Here is an 8,968-nt window from a genome sequence, read left to right on the forward strand (position 1 = left end):
ATGTTTCTTACACCATAGCCCATCTCTTCCACCAAAGTCTTCACTCACAGCATGTCATTTCACACGTTTTAAATTTTAGAGCAAAAGAAATTTTATTGGCAAACATACTGGGGTTGTCAAAGACCCTTAGGTAGCCAACACAGGAAAACAAACATTTTTTTTCCAATTCTATAAGCTTATGTGCCTGTTTGTGATTTTTCACGTTAAGGAGTCTTTGACACCAGATTATAGATATCGATCTGGAGATCACCATGAAACTTGATAAAGTACACAGAAGGATTAGCTAGAATTTGGTAAACAACCTTTCCAATATTTTTGGAGCCATCGTCTCTGGTGTACTGCACCCACTTACCTATTAAGAAGTCACTGTTATCATGTGATATGAGGAGTCTCTGGAATGATGTCAAGGTTACCTTCTTTGTAGTCATCCAGAAGCTGATAAATGTAGAGGACCGGATCCTTCTTGTAGCTAATGTAAAACCAGTCCTTCATGACTGGCACCTGGGCTAGCACCATCCCATTCCAGTTTTCCTCAGAGCCATGTTTTCCCTCAAATTTGTGTTGCACCACTCTGCCAACCAGGGTTCTGGCGAAGTGGGCATCCCTTACCTGAAGAAATATTACTTTGTGAGGCAAGACCTTAAGATTTAAAATCCTCTCATTGCTGAGGAGCTCCTGTCCATAGACGCTGTCAATTCTGTCATACTTCACCAAAGAAAGAGAAGGGTTTGTTGGCAGTTGACCTAGAACAATGGCCTTCCAATGGGTGACAGGCTCATTACCTTCCTTCCAATTGTGAGAAATTCTGCAGTCGACAATATTCCTCAGGGCCTGGCATGAAGGCATCCTCCTCCTCTTCTTCTTGAGAGATGTCATGCTCAGCCTCTTCAGAGGTATTGTCTTCTAAATGGCTGTAGAACTGGTGTAGTAGGCCACAGCAACCCTGTTCCACTATCTTGTGACTATCATTCTTTGTTCAATTATCATACTTGCCCATTGTCTGGGTTTGAAGATCTTGCCTGTTTAAACCAGAAACAATGCTGTTGCCTCTGTCATAAATATGACCTCCTAAAGGGCAATGGGTGTGGGGTGGGAGAGAATGCTGGACCAAGGCTCTTCTTTAAGAGAACTTCTGCATAGGCGAAGAAGGCTATGCTAAACAGGTGTGTGCTTCTAAAGTCAATTTTATCAAAATAAGAAGTTCATGAGCCAGCCATGGTGGTGCATGCATTTATTCTCAGCACTCAGGAGTCAGGGTCAGGCATTTTTCTGATGTAGAGGCCAACCTGGTCTACAAAGTGAGTTCCAGGGCAGCCAGTGATATACAGAGAAACCCTGTCTCAAAAACAACAACAACAACAACAAAACAAACAAACAAACCAAAAAAAAAAGAACAAAATAACAAAAAACGAACAAAGAAAACAAACGAATAAAAAGAGAAGTTAATAGGAGATGGTGGTGACCCACGTCTTTAATCCCAGTTTCCAAGGGGCTGTGGGAGTCTGAACTTTGTGAGATCAAGGCTAGCCTGGTTTGACAGCCAAAGCTACACACAGAGAAACTCAAAATAAAATTAAACAAACAAACAAACTAAAAAATAAACCAACAAACAAGAGATTCAAGGAAATGAGCATAGGGAAATTAACAAGTAATTCTCTAGAGCTCAGAATAACATACTCAGATAAACATTTCTTCAGCCCTAATCTAATTTACCTCTGCGGAGGAAACTCTCCTTAAATGGGTAGGTCAGTGTGGAAGTTGGTATGTCTGTTGCCCCCAATGATCAAGCAGAATAGAATTTTAAAAATGAGCCAGAGTGGTCATCATACGTCTCTTCTATCTGCATGTTCTGAGCTAGGTGGCTACATTCACAAATATCTACCTAGGGACACAGCACACCACTGGTCTTCTGTATTGTGTCTCCAGAACCAGCCACAGGCATATTTAGTGAAGCCATTGCATCTCCGACTTCAACAAGATCTCAACAAGTCCATGCCATATCAGCCATTTAGAACTAATATCTTCTAAAATGCACATGGACAAAGGGGAGTTTTGGCATATTAGTGGAATTGTGAACGAGATATTGTTAGCAAGGTTAATAAACTCAGGAGATCAAATAACCTAGACCATCCATCCCCCTAGATCCCAAACATGGGAGAAATTAGAATGTACAGTTACTCACTGTAGGAGGGAAAACTTATAGCCTTAAGGAGCTATAAGAGCCCAAGTTACTCCATAAAGGTATATACTCCCCAAAAATGTCCTAGTGTTCAAGATTCTGTCTTCTGAAACAGGCCAGGCACCAAAAGCCTCTGGAACAACTTTGTGGGTCAGAAGCTGACCTGGCTTTCACACACCACTGTGAAGATACTGAGCCCAGCTTCAAGGAATTCTAGTGTCTCCAAGTGGAATAGATGTGCAAACTCTGACCAGTGCTCTGTGACATCACCCTATCTCAGGTTACATCATAGAACCTGTGGAAAGCCATGCAGCGAGCAATCAATGTGGAGAGCCGTGCGCGTGCCGTGAGCAATCACCACTATAAGATGGCGCTGGACTCCTCTGTGACAAACTAGTAAACAAGCCTTGTGCGCAAGTGCGAGGGTGAACTCACTCCAAGTCACTGCCCATTCTCGGGGTGTAATAGTGGTGTGATGGGCGAGCAACGAATCAAGAGCTGTCACGCCACATCAGGTGCTGAAACGTCATGGCTGAGCACTATATAAGGGACTCCATTTTCTGGGGTCGGGATCTTCCTGAGAAGTAAGCAATAAAGCTTTGCTGCAGAAGATTCCTGTTGTCCTGAGTGTGTTCTTGCCGGCGGGGACAAAAGCTCAGGATACGTGGAGCCAAAGACCCAGGGACTTTATACCATCACACCAGAGCAAGGAAGATCCCTCGTTCACTGGGCGGAACCAGAACTGCGGGACACTACAGCTCTGCAAGGTAAGAATAGTCTTGAAATTTCTCCAGAGTTAGATGCTCTTTTGATTGTTTGCACAGTGATTGCACTTTCCCTTTTGGTTTCGTTTTGCTTCCACCGCTGGAACTGCTGACTGGTTCCCAGTCGCAGTCAGGCTCGGACAGCACCTGGACAGTGCCTGGACAGCGAATAGTTTCAGTCACAGTCAGGACTGGATAGCAGCAGTATGGGAATTTCTAACTCTGTAGTAGTGGCGTTAAGGTAGGTCCTGAAGCAGTGTGGCCTAAAAATCGCCACTAAGAGTATAGAGGCATTTGTCAGGGAGGTAGACCGTGTGGCACCATGGTATGCTTGCTCAGGTTCGTTAACTGTCACTTCTTGGGACAAACTGAAAGGAGATCTAGTTAGGGAACAGCAGAACGGCAAACTTAAAGCAGGGATCATGCCGTTATGGAAATTGGTGAGATCATGCTTAGCAGATGAGGATTGTCAGCAAATGGTAGAAGCAGGGCAGAAGATTTTGGATGAAATTCAAGACAGTCTATCAGAGGCAGAGTCGGGAGACAGATTGAAAGTTGGGATGAAACAAGGTGCACCGAAGAATTTAGGCCTTTCCACGGACCTTGAGCCCAAGGAAAAGAGATATAAAGGAAAGAATGCCTTGGGAGAAATTAGAAAAAGGGATGTAAAGGGAGAGAAGAAGAGAGAAAGAACTGGAGAGGCACATAAGGAAAGGAGCCTCTACCCGCCATTAGATGAGTTTAAGGCACTAGCTGTCAGTAGCTCAGAATTGGATAAGGAACTTAGCACCTCTGAGGAGACAGACTTAGAGGAAGAAAGATACCAGCTAGATGAAAGACGAGCTAATCAGTCACAGAATAACATAAAGAAAGCAAAAGTAGCTAGAGACAAATGTCAAATCACTATGCGATCTTCAGATCCGCAACCTCTGGGTCCTAGTACACGTCTGCCCTGCGTGCAGAGGTATCAATCAGACTCATTCATTTCAAAAGAGGAACAGAGAAAAGTGCAGCAAGCATACCCAGTCTTCGAAGGCGCAGAGGGCGGACGCGTTCATGCCCCAGTGGAGTATATACAGATTAAAGAACTAGCAGAGTCAGTTCGTAACTATGGAGTCAATGCCAACTTTACTGTAGCCCAAGTCGAAAGGCTTGCGACTCTGGCAATGACCCCCTGCGATTGGATGACTGTAGTAAAAGCCGCATCTCCTAACATGGGAATGTATTTAGAATGGAAAGCTTTGTGGCAAGACTCCTGCCAAGCACAGGCAAGGGCCAATGCCAATGTTGAAGGGGACCGAGGAACATGGACTTTTGAGTTGCTTACAGGTCAGGGACAACACGCTAATAACCAGACAAATTACCATTGGGGAGCTTATGCTCAGATCTCAGCTGCTGCAGTTAAGGCAAGAAAGGCACTCTCTAAGAAGGGAGAGGCAAGTGGGCATTTGACCAAGATCACCCAGGGCGCACAGGAGTCATTCTCAGATTTTGTGGCTAGAATGACAGAAGCGGCAGGGAGAATTTTTGGGGACCCAGAGACAGCTATGCCTTTAATTGAACAGTTGATCTATGAACAGGCTACCCAGGAATGCAGGGCGGCTATTACACCTAGAAAGAGCAAGGGACTGCAGGATTGGTTGAAGGTTTGCCGTGAGCTTGGAGGGCCACACACTAATGCAGGTTTAGCAGCTGCCATTCTACAAGGGCAAAAACGCCCTGACATGGCTGAGCTCAAACTCTGCTATAATTGTGGCAAACCGGGACACTTAAAAAAGGACTGTAGAGCCCTTGTCAAAATGAGAGCACCAGGACTGTGTACTAAGTGTGGAAAAGGATATCATTGGGCTAGAGATTGTTGTTCAGTCAGGGACATTCGAGGCAGGCCCCTGCAGCCAGGATTCCCTCAAGCAGTAGATAATGAGACCATTCCAAAAAACCAGTACAGGGCCCTCAGGTCTCAGGGCCCGAAAACATATGGGACCTCGACAGGCAAAAGGTGGACCCCACAGTCCGCAGGGCAACAGAAGGATCAGCTGGGTTGGACCTCCGTACCACCACCCGATTTATGCTAATGCCCCAAATGGGGGTGCAGCCTATTTCTACTGACTATAAAGGACCTCTGCCATCCGGGAGTGTTGGCCTAATATTGGGCCGGGCCTCCCTTACCTTACAAGGTCTTATTGTTCACCCTGGAGTCGTAGATCAAGACTATGAAGGGGAACTTCAAGTTCTCTGTTCCTGTCCTCAGGGTGTCTTTTCTATTTCACAAGGGGATAGAATAGCTCAGTTAATAATTTTGCCAAGCCTACATGGCTGTTTTCCTTCCTCTGGTGTCCCTCGAGCTAACAGAGGGGTTGGTTCTACTGGAAATGATTCTGCTTACTTAGTGATGCCTCTTGACTCCAGGCCATTCTTAGAATTAGTTATAGAAGGAAAACAATTTAGAGGGATTTTAGACACAGGAGCAGATAAAAGTATCCTTTCTTCCCAATGGTGGCCAAAAACTTGGCCCGTTACTCAGTCATCACGTTCTTTGCAAGGTTTAGGTTATCAGTCCTGTCCCACTATTAGTTCCCGTTCTTTGAGCTGGACAGCTCCTGAAGGTCAAACAGGACGATTCACTCCCTATGTTTTACCACCCCCAGTAAATCTCTGGGGGAGAGACATCTTACAGGCACTAGGACTGACCTTGACTAATGAATACTCGCCACAAGCTGTTCAAATAATGAAGAAAATGGACTATAAAGAAGGAAGGGGATTAGGGAAAGGAGAGCAGGGTAAACTTGAACCTATCCCTCAAAAAGGTAATAATGGGAGACAAGGTTTGGGTTTTTTCTAGCGGCCGTTGAGGGCTCCATGCCCATACCATGGCTTACAGAGGAAGTTGTATGGGTTGCTCAATGGCCTCTCTCCTCTGAAAAGTTAGAAGCAGCTACAAAACTAATTTCTGAACAGCTACGCTTGGGTCATTTAGAGCCCTCTACCTCACCCTGGAATACACCTATTTTCGTAATTAAGAAAAAATCTGGCAAATGGCGCTTATTACATGATCTTAGAGCTATTAATGCACAAATGCGTCTATTTGGACCAGTTCAGCGAGGGCTACCATTGCTTTCTGCCTTACCCAAAAATTGGGAAATTATAATTATAGATATTAAAGATTGCTTTTTCTCTATACCTTTATGCCCTCAACATAGGCAAAGATTTGCATTTACCATCCCAGCCATTAATCATCTAGAACCGGATCAAAGATACCAATGGAAGGTCCTACCTCAGGGGATGGCGAATAGTCCCACCATGTGTCAACTGTATGTGCAATTGGCACTTAAGTCAGTTAGAGAGCATTTTCCATCATTACAGGTGATAATTTATATGGATGACATTTTGATTTGCCATAAAAATTCACAATTATTGCAAGATGCATACCCTATATTAATAAAAATGTTAGGGCAATGGGGATTGCAGGTGGCCACTGAAAAGGTGCAAGTTGCTCGAATGGGAGCCTTCCTAGGGTCACTCATTTATCCTGACAAAATTGTTCCTCAAAAATTAGAGATTCGCAAAGATCAACTACATACCTTGAATGATTTCCAAAAATTGCTAGGAGATATTAATTGGCTAAGACCATTTTTGAAAATTCCATCAGCAGAATTAAAGCCCTTATTTGACATAATAGAGGGAGATACCCACATCTTCTCCCACAGAGCACTTACCCCAGCTGCATGTCAAGCTTTACAAACGATAGAAAAGGCCTTACAAGATGCTCAATTACAACGCATTGAGGAGTCAAAATCATTTGAATTGTGCATATTAAAAACTGCACAGTTACCAACAGCAGTCTTATGGCAAAAAGGACCCATATTGTGGGTCCATCCTAATGCTTCCCCTGCAAAAAAAAAAAAAATTGAGTGGTATCCTAATGCAATTGCTCAACTTGCACTTAGGGGGATAAAAGCAGCTATTACTTATTTTGGGAAAGAACCTCATATGCTAATCGTACCTTATACTTCTGCTCAAGTTCAAACCCTGGCAGCAACAACTAACGATTGGGCAGTCTTGGTTGCCTCTTATTCACGACAAATTGATAATCATTATCCAAAACATCCAATTTTACAATTTGCGTTAAGCCAAGCCATAGTGTTTCCAGTAATAACAGCCAAACACCCACTTCCGGATGGGGTAGTAGTGTATACAGATGGATCCAAATCTGGCATAGGTGCATATGTAGTAAATGGCCAAGTAACATCTAAACAATATAATGAGACATCACCCCAGGTTGTAGAGTGTTTGGTAGTTCTAGGAGTCCTTGAAAATTTTCCGGGACCATTCAATATTGTATCTGAGTCTTCATATGTGGTCAATGCAGTTAATATGCTTGAAGTTGCTGGCTTAATTAGACCCTCTAGCAAGCTTGCTCACATTTTTCAGCAAATTCAGTCAGCCTTGTTACAAGGAGACATCTTGTGTATATTACTCATGTTAGGGCTCATTCTGGCCTTCCTGGCCCCATGTCTCATGGAAATGACTTGGCAGACAAAGCTACTAGAATCGTGGCTGCTGCTCTGTCCTCGCAGGCAGAGGCTGCAAGGCAGTTTCATAAATGCTTCCACGTGACGGCTGAAACATTACGCCGCTGTTTCACTTTAACTAGGAAAGAAGCTCGTGACATTGTCACCCAATGTCAAAACTGTTGTCAATTTCTGCCTACTCCTCATGTAGGGGTAAATCCCCGAGGCATCAGACCATTACAGGTCTGGCAAATGGATGTCACTCATATTTCCTCCTTTGGAAGAAATCAATATTTACATGTTTCCATTGAAACCTGCTCGGTGTTATTTTTGCTACACCTTTAGCAGGTGAGAAAGCCTCTCATGTTATACAGCACTGTTTAGAAGCATGGAGTGCTTGGGGCAAGCCCACAATTCTTAAAACTGATGATGGGCCAGCATATACCTCTTCGAAATTTCAGCAATTTTGTCATCAAATGGATTTCACTCACTTGACTGGCCTTCCTTATAATCCCCAAGGACAAGGCATTGTGGAACGTGCCCACCGTACACTTAAGTCTTATCTTATAAAACAAAAAGGGGGAGTTGATGAGACTATGCCCTCAGTGCCAAGAGTAGCTGTATCTATGGCACTCTTTACACTTAATTTTTTTAATCTTGACAAGCAAGGTCGCTCTGCAGCTGATCGACATAGCTCAGACCCTGATAGACCAAAAGAAATGGTCAAATGGAAGGATGTCTTAACTGGTCTGTGGAAAGGCCCGGATCCTATTTTGGTAAGATCCAGGGGAGCTGTTTGTGTTTTTCCACAGAGTGAAGACAACCCATTTTGGCTGCCAGAACGACTCACCCGCAAGATATTCATCAAGGATGGTGCAGAAGATGCAGACCTTCTGAGGACTGCTCCTGATCCTGACAATGCTGAACTTGTCTCAGGTTCCTAGTATGAGGGGCGAACAGAGATGGGCCATTCTCTCGACTTTCCCTAAACCAATGCCAGTTCACCATAATGCTATAGTTTTTCCAAAATTCTTTACTACTAATAAAACGTTAGATTTGCCATATCTACCCTATGATCCCACCCGAGCCCCATTAGGGGAAAATCGCTCTTTATTAGAAAAGGGTTCTTTATGTTTTCAAATTAATGGACCAGTAAAATGTATCAACCTCACAGCTCGAGCTTTGGGGAAGTTTAATGAGCACCGAGGTTGGGTAAGCACAACCCAAGATACTTCCAATGCAGATATAACCTTTACAAATCGGACCTTTTGGCAGGAGGCAATTTGGGTTAATGGTATATTTCTACCATCTAAATTTTCAGACAAAGAACGTCCCCACCAACCAAAAATATCCCCTCATTGTAGCTTGGAAGATGAACGGCTGATACTGCCTTGGTCTGATTGTCAATCCTCCATCACTCGTTGGGCAGATCAGAGTAAAACCTTTTCCTTTTCTCCCAACATGATAGATGACCCAGAGAAGGAATTTGTTATGAATGAGGGACTTTTCATACA

The 8,968-nt window shown here is 43.9% G+C and overlaps 1 pseudogene; it reads right to left on the reverse strand.

Annotated features, from left to right (window-relative positions):
• Nucleotides 1-203: 203 nt before the first annotated feature.
• LOC146999738 (Y-linked testis-specific protein 1-like) lies at nt 204-876 on the reverse strand (annotated as a pseudogene).
• Between the last annotated feature and the right edge of the window lie 8,092 nt (nt 877-8,968).

Source organism: Mus caroli, unplaced genomic scaffold, assembly GCF_978045245.1.
Source record: "Mus caroli unplaced genomic scaffold, Mus_caroli_1 scaffold_44, whole genome shotgun sequence".
In the NCBI taxonomy this organism is placed as follows: Eukaryota; Metazoa; Chordata; class Mammalia; order Rodentia; family Muridae; genus Mus; species Mus caroli.